This window comes from Spermophilus citellus (assembly GCF_964194105.1).
Source record: "Spermophilus citellus genome assembly, chromosome: 4".
NCBI classification, from domain to species: domain Eukaryota; kingdom Metazoa; phylum Chordata; class Mammalia; order Rodentia; family Sciuridae; genus Spermophilus; species Spermophilus citellus.
In genome coordinates, this window is record NC_138185.1 from 23,809,234 (window position 1) to 23,826,256 (window position 17,023).

Here is a 17,023-nt window from a genome sequence, read left to right on the forward strand (position 1 = left end):
TTACAGTATCATACAGAATAATTTCAACACTGTAAAACTCCCATGTTTCTTAACCTATACTAATTCCACTCCCTTTATCCTGAATCCCTGGCAACCACTGATAATTTTACTGTTTATATAGTTTTGCCTCTTTCAGGGTGTCAAATAGTTTGAAACATAAAATAGTTTTTTCAGGCTGGTTTCTTTTAACCAACAATATGATTTAAGGTTCTTCTTAGATTTTTCATGGCTTAGTAATTTAAAAAAAATCTTTTTTTTTTTTTTTTGGCAGAATATTCCATTATGTAGTTATACCACAGTTGATCATTTTATTCATCTTGGTTGTTTCCAGTTTGGGGCAATTATGAATACTAAAAATATTCATTTGCAAGTTATATGTGAACATGAAATTTTAACTCAATTTGATAAGTAGCAATGCAACTACTAATTCAGTAAAGATAATACTATGTTTTAGCTTTGTAAGAAATTGCTACATGGCCTTCAAAAGTACCTATACCATTTTACATTCCCATCAGGACTAAGGGAGAATTCTTGTGACTCTATATGTCACCAGCATTTAGTATTGCCAGATTTTTATTCTTCAGTCATTCTAGTAAGGGTACAGGGATATTTCATTACTGTTTTAATTTGCAATTCTCTTTTGACATATAATGTTGAACATTTTTTCATACATTTATTTACCATTTATATACACTGTTTGGTTATATTTCTTAAGATCCGTTGTGTGTGTGTATGTGTGCATGCATGCACATGTGAGGTATTGAGGACTGAACCTGGGGGGCATTCTACCACTGAGCTATACCCTAGTCCTTTTTTGTGGGGGAGGGAGGCCCCCAGGATAGAACTCAGGGGCACTCGACCACTGAGCGGGATCTTGTAAAGTTGCTGAGGCTGGCCTTGAACTTGCAATTCTTTGCTTCAGCCTTCTGCTTCAGCCTTCTGCTCACACTGAGATGACAGATGCTCATTTTTTAACTGGGATATATATAGTTGTGTAGTTGGACACAATACCTTTATTTTATTTATTTATTTTTATGTGGTGCTAAAGATCGAACCCAGTGCCTCGCGCATGCTCCGCAAGCGCTCTACCGCTGAGCCCCAGCCCCAGCCCTTAATTGGGTATTTTATTTTTATTATTGTTGTGTTTTAAGAGGCTTATTTTTGGCACCAGGGACTGAACCCAGGGAGGCTTAACCATGAGCTGCATTCCCAGCCCTTTTTATTTTTTATTTTAAAATAGGGTCTTGCTAAGTTGCTCAACTGGTTTCATTCAAACTGCAATCCTCCTGCCTAGGCCTCCATAATCGCTGGGATTACAGGTATGTTCCACTCATCTGGTTGAAGAGTTTTTAAAATATATTTTGGTTACAAGACCTTTATCAGATGGTTTGTAAATATTTTCTCACAGTTTGTGATTTCTCTTTTCACTCATTTAACAATACCTTTCTTTCATAAACTAGGAGGTTTAATTTTTTTATAAAGTCCAAGTTATAAATTTTTCACACATAATGCTTTTGGTACTCATATCTAAAAATTCATCACCATCTCTACACAAATGGTGCTGTGCCAAATGAATACCTATCTATATGTTAAAGATAGTACCCTCCCCCCCCCAAAAAAAAAAGGATCAAAGAGGGATCAATATTGTTCTCCAAGAAGGACTGATTCAGTACCTTTTCAATGCTACCTTAATTGCCTTTCAGTGTAAAGGCAAACTTATTAACCACTGCAACCTGAGGCAAGAGGTAAATTGGAGCAAAGAAAGTGAATAGATTGGAAAGAGGATAGGAAAGAAAATACTTGGGAAGAATAAGGGCTTTGAAAAGCTCTGGAGTACTGCAGGAAATCCAGAACTTCATGCATGTGCCCACGGTTGAATTGCATGCTCAAAAAAGACCTGAAAAGACCCTAAGTTCTTAACTCAGTGGCTAACAGGCTCTAAGAAAGCAGGGAATGAAAGCTAAGACAGTTTTAAACTGCCTGCCTAAGCACTGGAGTGCCCAAGAGAACCAAATCTGCAAACACCAGGTAGGTTTGTTTCTTTGTTTGTTTTGGTGTGGGGAATGGTATTCAGTATTTAAGGAAATCTGTCAAATCACTAGCTAACCACTAACCTAAAAGAAAAGAGACTTTAGTGGCCATATGTGTCAAGAATACAGACTTTACAAAAGTAATTCAGAAAAGTCACTAAACAAGCAAACAGCAATGATCATAAGCAGCAACAAGCAAACCACAAGGAGGAGGAAGAACCTGGTTTCAACAGTTCCCATATTAAAACATTCAAAGTGTTCATAAACTGAACTAAACATGATTCAATGATTCAAAGGATCAAATACCATGATCAAATGAGATTCATCCCTGGGAAGAAAAAATGGTTCAACACATGAATCATTCAATGCAATATACCACATTAACAGAATGAAGGATAAAAATCATGTTATCATCTCAATGGGTACAGAAGGAGCATCTGAAAAAAATTCATACCTTTCCGTGATATTTAAAAAAAATAAAATAAAATAAAAAACAAACAACAACAACAAAAAAAAAACTATCAACAGGATTGGGATGTAACTCAGTGGTACAAGCACCTGTCTAGCATGTACCAGGTCTGGAATAAGATCCCCTGCACTACAAAAAAAGAAAAAAAGAACTCCCAACAAAATAAGAAGGAAACTGCCAGAACATAATAAAGGTCATGTACAAAAAGTCCACAGCTAACATCCTACTCAAAGTTGAAAAACTGAAAGCTTTCCTCTAATATCAAGACTAAGACAAGGATGGTTAGTATTTCCATTTCTATTCAAGATTATCCTGGAAATTCTAGATACAGCAATTAGGCAAGAAAAAAAAATAAAGCCATTCAAATTGAAAAAGAAGCAGCAAAATTATCTTTCACAGATGACAAAAAACTTAAGATTCCATCAAAAAAAAATTTAGAAGTCATTAATGAATTTAGTAAAGTTACAGGAAACAATATCAAAATACAAAAATCAACATTTCCATGTACTAACAACAATAAAAAAACTATTCGAAAAAGAAAATAACTAACAATTTCCTTTACAATAGCATAAAAATGAATAAAATACTTAGGAATAAAATCCCAAGGAGGTAAAAGACTTAAAACAGCAAATGCTATAAAACACTGAAGAATATACAATATACAAATAAATGGAACGACATCCCCGTGCGTTGACTAGAAGACTTAATATTGTTAAAATGTCAATCCTACCCAAAGCAACACACAGATTCCATGCAATCTCTACCAAAATCTTAATAGGCTTTTTGGTAGAATAGGGAAAAAAAAATCCTAAAATCCATACAAAATCAAAAAGGACCCCAAGTAGCCAAAACAGTCTTTAGAAAGAACAAAGATAAGGCATTATACTTTATTTCCAAAATGCATTACAAAGCAACAGTAATTAAAATAGTATGGTAATCCAGGCACAGCAGTCATGCCTGTATTCCCAACTACTGGGAAGGCTGAAGCAGGAGGATCTCAAGTTTGATATTGCCAGCCTTGGCAATTTAGGGAGACCCTGTCTCTAAATAGATAGATAGATAGATAGATAGATAGATAGATAGATAGATAGGGCAGGGGATTGTGGTTCAATAGTAGAGTGCCAGAGTGCCCCTAAGTTTACTCCCTAGTATCATCCAAAAAAAAAAAAAAAAAAAAGCCCAAAATTCTAATTACAGCTTGTTTTTTCTAGTGACCAGCCTCCACCCAGTAGCACACCCAGGAATTACCTCACCAAAACAAATGATGGTCCTATCAACCAGGAAATTCCAAAGGATTTAGGAACTTTGTACCAGATATTCCTATTACTCAGGATATTACATAGCTCTAAGGAGCTCTGTATCAGGAACAGAGGACAAAGACCAAAATACTTACTATATTTCTTACTGTAAATCACACTATCTTAAGGATGAAATGGGGAGTTGCTATTTAGCAGATATAAAAGTTCAGTTCTGCAAGATGGATAAGTTCTAGAGATTTGCTATACAACACTATCCTCATAACTAATTGTATACTTAAAATTTTGTCAAGATAATAATTCTTATATTATCTGTTTTTGTTTGTGGTATTAGAGATTGAACCCAGGATCTCCCATATGATAGGCAAGCATTTTACACTAAGTTCATCCCCAGTCCTTTTCATTTTATCTTGAGACAAGGTCTCATTAAATTGTTCAGACTGGCCTGAACTTGGAATCCTCCTGCCTCAGCCCCCCAAGTAGCTGGGATTACAAATGTGTGCCCCCACACCCAGGTCCAAAAAGTTTTAAATGTCCAACTTAACAAAAAAATTAGCTAAGCCAAGCATGGTGGCATATGCCTGAAATCCCAGCAACTCAGGAGGCTGAGGCAGGAGAATCACATGTTAGAGGCCAGCCTCATCAACTTTGCAATACTCCACCTCAAAATAAAAAGGGCTGGGGATGTACCTCAGTGGTAGAGTGCCCCTGAGTTCAGTCCCAGGTATGCACTTACTTACTAAATAAATTAATAAATGGCAGGACAAGAAACAAAAAGTATAGCCCATTCACAGCCAAGAAGGAAAATAATAAATTGTCCCTGATGATGCTCAGACACTGGAATTATTATATACCCAAAAGATATGACTTAAGTAATCCCAGCAGCTCAGGAGGCTGAGGCAGGAGGATCATGAATTCAAAGCCAGCCTCAGAAAAAGTGAGTTGCTGATCAACTCAGTGAGAGTTGTTATTTAAATACAAACGAGGGCTGGGGATGTGGCTCAGTGGTCAAGTGCCCCTGAGTTCAATTCCTGGTACCAAAAGAAAAAAAAAAAAGATAAGACTCAAAAGATAGCTGTATATCAATATTTCTAGCAGAATTATTTACAACAGCCAAAAGAAGAAGCAACCCAAGTGTCCATCAACCATGCAAATGGATGAACAAAATTTGGAATACTGATATAGTGGATTATTTAATTTAAAAGGGAATGGCTTAGGGATGCAGCTCAGGGGTAGAGCATGCATAAAGCCCTGTTTGGATCTCCTAAGTAAAACAAGCCAAACCCAAAAGAACATATCATTCCACTTATATAAAATAGCTAAAATAAGCAAATTCATAGAAACCATATGTAGATGAGAGGCAACTGGGCTGGAGGAAAAGAGGAATGGGAGTTACTGCTTTCTAGATACAGTGGTTCCATTTGTGGTGATTTAAGTTTTTGAAATAGTAGTGCTAGATGCATAACAACTGAATGCAATTATTGTCACTGAACTGTACAGTTAGAAATGGTAAAAGTGGCAAATTTCACATTATAAGAAAGAAGGAAGAGAGACAATGAATAGACCTATAACAAGAGTTGAAATAAATAATGAAAAACATTCCCCAAAACAAACACCTAAGGACAGATGACTTCATAGGTGAACATTTATAGAGAATTAGTATCAATTCTTCACAAATTCTTCCTAAAAACACATGAAAATACTTTCTAACTCATTCTAGGAGGCTAGTCTGACTTTGAGGACAAAATGTGACTTACAAATACAGAGGCAACATCCTCAAAAAAATACCAACAAATCCGTCAATATATTAACAGGGTTATACTATGACCAATTGAGATTTATACCAAGAATACATACCTGATTAAAATCCAAATTTTATAAAAGCCACAAGAGAAAGGAATCAGATTACATAGGGAGAAAACAATTAGGTTATGTACAGATTTTTCAACCCAGGCCCTGAAAGCTAGAAGATCCTGGAACAACATATACGAAGCTCTGAAAGAAAATGGATGCCAACCAAGAATCTTCTATCCAGCAAAATAAGCCTTAGATTTGATGATAAAATAAAAACTTTCAGGGCTGGGGATGTGGCTCAATTGGTAGCGCGCTCGCCTAGAGTGTGTGAGGCAGTAGATTCAGTTCTCAGCACCACATAAATGTGAAATAAAGATACTGTGTCCACCTAAAAACTAACTAAATAAATATTTTTTAAAAATAAATAAAAAAAATAAAAACTTTCCATGATAAACAAAAGTTCAAAGAATTTACAACTTAAAAGCCTGCACTATAGAACATCCTCAGCAAAATATTCCATGAAGAGGAATTGAAAAAACAACAATGAGGGGCTGGGGATGTGGCTCAAGTGGTAGCGTGCTCGCCTGGCATGTGTGCGGCCCGGGTTCGATCCTCAGCACCACATACAGACAAAGATGTTGTGTCCGCCGAAAAAAAAATAAATATTAAAATTCTCTCTCTCTCTCTCATTTCTCTCTTTAAAAAAAAAAAAGAAAAAGAAAAAACAACAATGAAAATCAGCAAAGGGAAATATTACACTAAAGGAAAAACTAATCAAAGGAGAAACCAAGTCCAAGTTAAATACCAAAAATAAACAAAAATGTCTGGGAATACAAATCATGTCTCAATAATAACTCTGAATGTTAATGGCCTAAACTCACCAGTCAAAAGACATAGACTGGCATAGTGGATTAAAAAAAAAAGACCCAACAACAGGCTGCCTCCAAGAGACTCATCTCATAGAAAAAGATATCCACAGACTGAAGGTGAAAGGTTGGGAAAAATCATACCACTCAAATGGACTCCAGAAGCAAGTTTCTATCCTCATATCAAATAAAGCAGACTTCAAGCCAAAGTTAATCAAAAGGGATAAAGAAGGATATTTCATACTGCTTAAGGGAACCATTCATCAACAAAACATAACAATAATAAGTTTATATGCCCCCAAACAATGAAGCATCTACATTCATCAAACAAACTCTTCTCAAGTTCAAGAGTCAAACAGACCACAACACAATAATTCTGGATGACTTTAACACACCTCTTTCACCACTGGATAGATCTTCCAAACAAAATCTAAACAAAGAAACTACAGACCTCGATAATACAATCAAAAACTGAGACTTAACTGACATATGTAGAATATTTCATCCTTCAATGAACGAATATACTTTCTTAGCAGTACATGGAACCCTCTCTAAAATAGATCATATATTATGCTACAAAGCAACTCTTACTTAGCAAATCTAAAAAAGTAGAGATAATACCCTACATTCTATCAGATCATAATGGAATGAAATTAGAAATCAATGATAAAATATAAAAGCTACTCTAACACCTGGAGACTAAATAATATGCTACTGAATAAACAATGGGTTCCAAAAGACATCAAGGAGGAAATTAAAAATTCTTAGAGGTGAATGAAAACACAGATACAATGTATCAAAATTTCTGGGACACTATGCTTTCACTAAGAGGAAAGTTCATTGCATAGAGTTCATTCCTTAAAAGAAGAAAAAGTCAACAAATAAATGATTTAACATTACATCTCAAAGTCCTAGAAAAAGAACAAATCAACACCAAAAGCAAGAAATAATTAAAATCCAAATAATTAAATTCCAAAGACAGGAAATAATTAAAATCAGAACTAAGATTAATGAAATTGAAACAAAAGAAACAATTGGAAAAATTGACAAAATAAGAAGCTGGTTCTTTGAAAAAAAATAAATAAAATTGACAAACCCTTAACCATGCTAATGAAGAGGAGAGAGAAAACTCAAATTACTAAAACATACATGATGAAAAAGGAAATATCACAATAGACACTACAGAAATACAGAAGATAATTACAAATTATTTTGAAAACTTGTACTCCGGTAAAATAGAAAATATCGAAGGCATTGACAAATTTCTAGAATCATATGATTTGCCCAAAATGAATCAGGATGATATACACAATTTAAACAGATCAATTTCAAGCAATGAAATAGAAGATGCCATCAGAAGCCTACCTACACAGCCAAGTTCTACAAGACTTTTTAAAGAAGAACTAATATCAATATTCTTCAGTTTTTTTCAGGAAATAGAAAAAGAGGGAGCACTTCCAAACTCATTTTATGAGGCCAATATCACCCTGATTCCAAAACCAGGCAAAGACACATCAAAGAAAAAAAAAAAACTTCAGACCAATATCTCTAATGAACATAGATGCAAAAATTCTCAGTAAAATTCTGGCAAATCAAATACAAAAACATATCAAAAAGATAGAGCACCACAATCAAGTGGGTTCATCCCAGGGATGCAACGTTGGTTCAACATACAGAAATCAATAAATATAATTCATCACATCAATAGACTTAAAGAATCATATGATCATCTCAATAGATGCAGAAAAAGCATTATACAAAATACAGCACCCCTTCGTGTTCAAAACACTAGAAAAACCAGGGATAACAGGAACATATCTCAACATTGTAAAAGCTATCTATGCTAAGCTCCAGGCCAACATCATTCTAAATGGAGAAAAATGGAAAGCATTCCCTCTAAAAACTAGAAAAAGACAAGGATGTTCTCTTTCACCATTTCTATTCAACATAGTTCTTGAAACACTGGCCTGAGCTATTAGACAAAAGAAATTAAAGGGATATGGAGAGGAGAAGAAGAACTGAAATTAGCACTACTTGCTGACGATATGATTCTATACCCAGACAATAAAAAAAAAAAAACCCCACCAGAAAACTTCTATAACTAGTAAATGAATTCAGCAAAGTAGCAGGAACAAAATCAGTGCCCATAAATCAAAGGCATTTCTGTATATCAGTGACAAGTCCTCTGAAAGAGAAAAGAGGAAAACTACCCCATTTACAATAGCCTCAAAAAAATAAATAAAGGGGCTAGGGATGTGGCTCAAGCAGTAGCGCGCTCGCCTGGCATGCGTGCGGACCGGGTTCGATCCTCAGCACCACATACAAACAAAGATGTTGTGTCCGCCGAAAACTAAAAAATAAATATTAAAAAAATTCTCTCTCTTTAAAAATAAATAAATAAATAGATATAGATAGATAGATAAATAAATAAATAAAATACTTGGGAATCAACCTAATAATAGAGGAGAAAGACCTTTACAACAAAAACTACAGAACGCTAAAGAAAGAAATTAAAGAAAACCTTAGAAGATGGAACAATCTCCCTTGTTCTTGGATAGGCAGAATTAATATTGTCAAAATGACCATACTACCAAAAGCACTATACAGATTTAATGCAATTCAAATCAAAATCCCAATAACATTCCACATAGAAATAGAAAAGGCAGTCATGAAATTCATCTGGAAAAATAAGAGACCCAGAATAGCTAAAGCATGCTTAGCAAGAAGGGTGAAGCAGGTGGCATCACTATACCAGACCTTAAACTATACTACAGAGCAACAGTAATAAAAACAGCATTGTATTGGCACCAAAATAGACTGGTAGACCAATGGTACAGAATAGAAGACACAGAGACTAACCCACCTAATTATAGTTATCTTACATTAGACAAAGGCACCAAAAACATACATTGAAGAAAAGATAGCCTCTTCAACAAATGATGCTAGGAAAACTGGAAATCCATATGCAGCAAAATGAAGTTAAACCCCTATCTCTCACCATGCACCAAATCAACTCAAAGTGGATTAAGAACCGAGGAATTAAACCACAGGTCTGTGTCTAATAAAAGAAAAAGTAGGCCCAAATCTCCATCATGTCAGATTAAGCCCCTACTTCCTTAAGAAGACTTCTATAGAGTAAGAATTAAAATCAAGAATTAATAAATGGGATGGATTCAAACTAAAAAGCTTCTTCTCAGCAAAAGAAACAATCAGTGAGGTGAATAGAGAGCCTACAGCTTGGGAGCAAATTTTTACCACGTGCAAGCACATCAGAGCACTAATCTCTAGGATATATAAAGAACTCAAAAAACTAAACACTAAAAAACAAAATAACCCAATCAATAAATGGGCCAAGGACCTGAAGAGACACTTTGCAGAAAGTGATGTACAATCAATCAACAAATATATGAAAAAATGTTCAATGGGGCTGGGGTTGTGGCTCAGTGGTAGAGCGCTCGCCTAGCATGTGCAAGGCCCTAGGTTCGATCCTCAGCACCACATATAAATAGAGGTACTGTGTGTAACTACAACTAAAAAATAAATAAATATTTTTTAAAAATCAGAGAAATGCAAATCAAACTACTCTAAGATTTCATCTCACTCCAGTCAGAATGGCAGCTATGAAGAATACAAACAACAACAAGTGTTGGCAAGGATGTGGGGGAAAAGATACGCTCATACATTGCTGGTGGGACTGCAAAATGGTGCAGCCAATATGGAAAGTAGTATGGAGATTCCTTGGAAAACTGGGAATGGAACAACCATTTGACCCAGCTATCCCACTTCTCAGTCTATACCCAAAGGACTTAAAAACAGCATACTACAGGGACATAGCAACATCAATGTTTATAGCAGTACGATTCACAATAGGTAAACTGTGAAAACAACCTAGATGCCCTTTAGTAGATGAATGGATAAAGAAAATGTGGTATATATACACAATGGAATATTATTCAACAATAAAAGAGAATAAAATCATGGCATTTGCAGATAAATGGATGGAGCTGGAGAATCTAATGATAAGTGAAGTTAGCCAATCCCAAAAAAACCAAATGCCAAATGTTTTCTCTGATATAAGGAGGCTGATTCATAGTGGGGTTGCGAAGGGGAGCATGGGAGGATTAAACAAACTCTAGATAGGGCAAAGGGGTGGGAGGGGAAGGGAGGGGCATGGAGGTAGAAAAGACGGTGGAATGAGATGGACATCACTACCCTAAGTACATATATAAAGACAAGAATGGTGTGAATATACTTTGTATACCACCAGAGGTATGAAAAATTGTGTTCTATATATGTAATATGCATTGTAATGCATTCTGCTGTCATATATTACAAATTAGAATAAAAAATTTTAAAAATCCAAATTTTAATACGCCATATCACTAAAGGGCAAAATGTGATTATTTCAATATATGCAAAAAAGTATTTAACAAAATTAAATACCTTTAATGATTAAAAACACTCAGCCTCTGGGAGCAGCTCAGGAGGCTGAATGTAAGGATGGCCTTAAGGGCCTTAGCCCATAACTCCATTTTGAAATAAAACTGCAGTCCCCACCAGGCACCTACAGAGCCCTCCAATATGGTCATCAGGCATAGCCTGATAAAATAATTCACTTTCCACAATCCTGATAAAACTCAAGAGTGAAGTCTCTGTCATTTGCCTTTGCCCTGATAAAGGAAGGCATAAGGCAAGAGATCAGAGCCGAGACCACCAGACCAGATGGCTTGACCTCAGAATACAGACTCTGATAGGGACTGAAAGGGTGGTCAGAAGCCCCCAAATTTAGTATAAATGATGGAGTGAATGAACAGACATTCAGCCAGTCGACATTGATGCACACAAGCCTGAGAGCCTGATGAGGACCTGGACTGACATCCCAACTCTTCTCATCTGTCTAATCCTCTGCGTCATCCTCAAACTCTACAGCAGCCTGTAGACTCTGGTGAGAAAAGGACTTCTCCTTATGACCATCTCCTCAGCCCGCCATCAACTATACTCCAGGAGAAGCCTCTATCGATTCCTGACCTGGTCGCTGCAGTCTGTGTGAGTATAAATTTGCTGGACTTGATACCTAAGACTTAAGACTTTAAATCTAGCACTTAAGCTTAGCCATGCAGAGGGAATTTCTGTAATATATCTGTCATGATTAAGAATGTTTGCAGTGCTTAGAATTAACTTAGAACTGTTTGCTTTGAATTGATTATGTCAATTGCAATGCCCAGCATTAAGGATTGTCATTCCTTGATTAAGAACCTATAAAGTAAAATTGTATTAAGTGATTTGAGTGAATAAAACACTGAAAAGGGCAGAAATGGGTGAACATTCTTTATTTCTCCCCTCAACTGAATATGTCGCAACTTTTGCCCATCAAGACACTGATGCAGGAGGATTTTGAGTTCAAAGCCAGCCTCAGCAACTTAGCGAGGCTCTAAGCAACTCAGTGAGGCTCTAAGCAACTCAGCGAGACCTTGTCTCTAAATAAAATATAAAAAAGGGCTGAGGATGTGGCTCAGTAGTTAAGTGCCCCAAGTTCAATTCCCAGTAACAAACAACAACAACAAACACGCAAACAGCAAGGAGAAAATAACTTTCCTCCACCTAATAGAGGGTGTATCTGTGAAAAGCCAATAGCTGACTTACAGTGAAAGACTAAATGCTTTTAAAAGATCAAGAAGAAAACAAAGATAAGTGCTATAATCACTCTTTTTTTGGGGGGGGCACGGGGGGGTGGTATTGGAGATTGAACTCGGGGACATTCAACCACTGAGCCCTATCCCCAGCCCTATTTTGTATTTTATTTAGAGACAGGGTCTCATTGAGTTGCTTAGGGCCTCACCATTGCTGAGGCTGGCTTTGAACTTGCAATCCTTCTGCCTTAGCTTCCCAAGATGCTGGGATTACAGGCATGTGCCACCAAGCCTGGCTATAATCACTTTTTATTTGGTATTATACTAGAGATTCTAGAGATTATGAAAATAAAAGGTATACAGACTTAAGAGGAAGAAGTAAAATTACCTTTGTTTGCAGATGGCAAGATCTTACATATAGAAAATCCTAAATAACTCACTTAAAAAACCATTAAATTTATCAAGGTTGAGAAACACAAAATTAATATACAAAGACAACTCCTCCTAGTAGCAATACAAAATATAAAATTAAGGAAATAATTTTATTTATAACTGCATCGAAATTAATAAAATACTTAAGAACTTTTAAAAAATAAGTGCAAAATTTCTGTGTAATAGGAGCATCTGGTACAGAGCTCTTACGTCCCTTGTAATTTCCTGGGTAATAGGAACATCATTTGTTCTAAATGAATCAAAAGACATTCCATGTTCACAAACTGGATGATTTAATATTGTTAAAATAGAAGTAGTCTCCAATTTATCTATATATTACATGTAGTCACAATAAAAAAATCCCAGTTGGGTTGGAAATTAGCTCAGTGGTACATCACTTGCCTAGCATGCATATACATTAGGAGCTGGATTAGATACCTAGCATGGGGGAGGAATGATTTTGCTACCTTCATTTTTTACAAAAATTCACAAGTTGATGGAAATGCTGCAAAGGATCACAAATAGCAAAAACAATAATGAAAATGGAAAAGCTGAAGGACTCACACAGCTTCAAAACATACTAAAAGGGAAAGGCTGGTGTTATAGCTCAGTTTAGAGTGCTTGCCTAGCACATGTAAGGCACTAAGTTCGATCCTCAGCACAACATAAAAATAATAAAATAAAGGTATTGTGTCTGTCTATAACTTAAAAAAAATACTAAAAGCTATAATAATCAATACAGTGAGGGGCTGCGGCTAGGGCTCGGTGGCAGAGCACTTGCCTAGCACATGTGAGGCTCTGGGTTTATCCTTAGCACCACATACAAAAATAAGCAAATAAAATGAAGATATGCTGCCCATCTATAATTACCAAAAAATAAATACATAAATAAAACAAAACAAAAGACAGAGTGGTAGGGACACAACCATAACACAGATCAGTGGAACAGAACTGAGTCTAGATGGCACTGATTTTTTACAAAGGTGCCAAAATGATTAAAATGTTCAACAAATGGTATTAGGACAACTGGATATTTACTCGCAGAAGAATGAATTTGGGTCCTTGCCTCACAGCTGCGGTTACCTTAGATCACAAACTGAAATGTAAGAGTTATCACTATAAAATTCTTAGAAGAAATAGGTGCAATTTTATGTGACCGTACATTAGGCACTGTTATCTTAGGTTTAATACCACAAGCACAAGCAACAAAAGAAAAATAATAAACTGAACATACTCAAAATTTACTTTTGTGCTTCAAAAACACCAGTAAGAAAGTAAAGACAACCCACAAAATGGGAGAAAATGTTTATAAATCATACATCTGATAAGAGGATCTACAATATACAAGTAATTATTAGAATTCAACACAAAAAGGCAAATGGCTCAATTAAAAAATAAAATAAATAGCCGATAAGCACACAAAAAGATGTTCAATATCATTAGGCCTGAGGACTTGCAGATCAGACCACAATGAAATATCATAGCATATCCACTAAGATGTCCATAACAAAAAGATATATAACAAGTGTTGGCAAGGATATGGAGAAACTTTTGGGAACAGAAAATGATGCAATCACTATGGAAAACAGTTTGTCAGTTCCTCAGAAAGTTAAAATAGAATTACCTAATTATTCATCAATTCAACTCCTAGATATATAACCTAGGAACTGAAAACACACTCCTCACAAAACGTTGTACACAAATACTCACTACCTGGGACTGGGGATATAGCTCAGCTGAGAGTTTCTTGCCTCACATGCACAAGGCCCTGGTTCAATCCCCAACACCACAAAAAAACAAAAAAAGACAACAACAAATACTCACTGCTTTATTCATAATTACCAAAAAGTGAAAAAGACCCAAATGCTCATTAACTAATGAACAGATAAATGAGATATGGGATACTCACAAGATGGAATATTATTAAGCAAAGGAAATGAAGTACTAATAAATGCTACATCTTGAAAATACTATGCTAAATGGAAAAAGTCAGTCAAAAGGACCATAGATTGTATAATTCCACGTATATGAGATGTCCAAAATAAGCAAATCTATAAAAGTAATAATAAGACTATTGACTGGCTTGAACTAAGGAGATGAGGGATTGTGTACAATTCCAAGGGACACAGGATTTTTTTGCGAGGGTGGGGGAGATGATGTTTCAAAATTGTGATGAATACAAAACTGAATATACTAAAAGTATTAAAAGTCATTAAATTGTACATTTTTTATGGGTATATGCTATGGAATGTGAACTATATATATCTCAACAATGCTACTTATACAATGAAAATAATTAAATGAAAAATCTATTTTCTAGATGAAAATAATTTATCACCAATGGACTCTCATTAGAAGAATTTCTAAATAATATACTTTAAGAGTGAGGCAGGCTGAGGTGAAGCTCAGTGGTACAGCCCTAATCAGTACCACCAAAAAAAGAAACAAAAACAAAGCAGACTGACCCTCAAAGGGAGTTCTGTACCTCAAGATGCAACAATGACTAAAAAAAAAAAAAAATGGTAAGCATTAGGTAAAGGTAAATTCAAAATACACACAGCTATGTCTAATTTGAGGATCAAAAAAAAAAATCAATGTAAAAAGCTAAAATATTGGGGCTAGGGTTGTGGCTCAATGGTAGAATGCTTGCCTCACACATGGGTTTAATTCTCAGCACCGCATATAAATAAATGAATAAATGAATAAAATAACAGTCCGTCAACACTAAAAAATATTAAAAAAAAAAAAAAGCTAAAATATTGCAGCTGGGGTTGTGGCTCAGCGGTAGCGCACTTGCCCCGCATGTGTGAAGCACTGGGTTCAATTCTCAGTACCACAAATAAATAAAATAAAGGCATGGGACCTCAGCCTCTTCCTCTTTTTGTCTTCCAAGTCCAAGCCATGAGACGCTAGGTAAAGGGTTGTTTTTTTTTTTTTTTTTTTTTTTTTTTTAGTTTTCGGCGAACACAACATCTTTGTATGTGGTGCTGAGGATCGAACCCGGTCGCATGCATGCCAAGCGAGCATGCTACCACTCGAGCCACATCCCCAGCCCTAGGTAAAGGGTTTTGCTACATAATACCCTCCCCACATGATGTATTATCCCCGTAACCAGAGGCCTAAAAGCAATGGGAATGCCTGATCATGAACTGAAACCTCTAAACTTGTGAACCAAAATAAACCTTTATAAATCCATGTATTTCAGGTTTCTGTTACACTTACACAGGAAATGGGGATATTAACTCTCTTGATTTCTCATGTCAAATAACAACTTAGCCAAAAATAATGCACTTTGGTGACAACACAGAACTTAGGCTGAGTGACTCCATTTTGATCTACACAGGTCTGTTGGGGCTTGTGTAGGGGCTTAGTCCAAAAATTACAGCATCCTATAATTTTTAACAAGGATAGGAACAGGAATGACTGAAGTTAATTGTTCTAAGAACAATATATTCCTCAGGACAAAGCAAAAACAATGATTAACTTTTGTAAAGTTAATCTGCAAGTTAAAATTTCAAGGGTAAGAAATAAGGAAATAAAAGGTGTACAAATTCCAAACAAGTATGGGGAGAAGAGGGAAAAAAGTATTAATCCCTAAAGAAGGCTGAGGCAGGAAAATGGCAAGTTCAAAGCCAGTCTGGGCAACTTAGCAAGACTGTCTCAAAATACAGAATTTTTAAAAGGGCTGGGGATGGAGCTTAGTGGTAGAATATCCCTGGGTTCAAGTCCCTGTACCACATGTACACTAAAACACATAAAATATCAATCCAAACAAATGAAAAAAGTAGACCAGATAAAGAGAAGAATTAAAATTTGTAAGACAAGTACATTTACAAAAAGATGATAGGTTAAACACATGCTTCTGAATACCCTTTCTTTTTTTTTTTTTTTAAGAGAGAGAGAGAAAGAATTTTAATATTTATTTTTTAGTTTTCGGCGGACACAACATCTTTGTTTGTATGTGGTGCTGAGGATCGAACCCGGGCTGCACGCATGCCAGGTGAGCACGCTACCGCTTGGGCCAAATCCCCAGCCCCCTGAATACCCTTTCTAAACTCTAGAGAAGGAATTTTTAAAATAATAGTAAAAGTCAGAAAAAAACAGAAGTAGACAAGGAGATGCTCCACATGATACAATGATTATAGGCACAAGTCACTGTACATCTATGCAAACCTACAATGTCCTATGCTGAGAGTATAGACTGTGATAAATGTGCCACCCTGATGCCAGGTGTTAACAGTAGAGGAAATTGTTCGTCATGGGGAAAAGCCTATATTTCTGCTCAATTTTCTGTAAACCATAAGCTGTTCTAAAAATAATTTTAAAAAAGAAAGGAAGGAAGGAAGAAAAAAACAGAAGTAGAAACAACAGCAAGACTTCACAAAACTAGAAAGCAGATGGTCCAATGCTAACTGACAGCACACCCAAGAAAGCTGACTCCTATCCGGGTAATAAAACCAAGACAGCTTACATTCATTGCAGCATCTTCACTCAAGAGGAGGTGCCAGGGAATTCTGAAAGTAGGGAGTAAGATGGGACAAGTAAG

General features: G+C 35.8%; 1 protein-coding gene across 11 annotated transcripts in view; it reads right to left on the reverse strand.

Annotated features, from left to right (window-relative positions):
• ITCH (itchy E3 ubiquitin protein ligase) overlaps positions 1–17,023 on the reverse strand; it is a 212,757-nt gene that overhangs the window by 85,324 nt on the left and 110,410 nt on the right. The window lies entirely within an intron of this gene.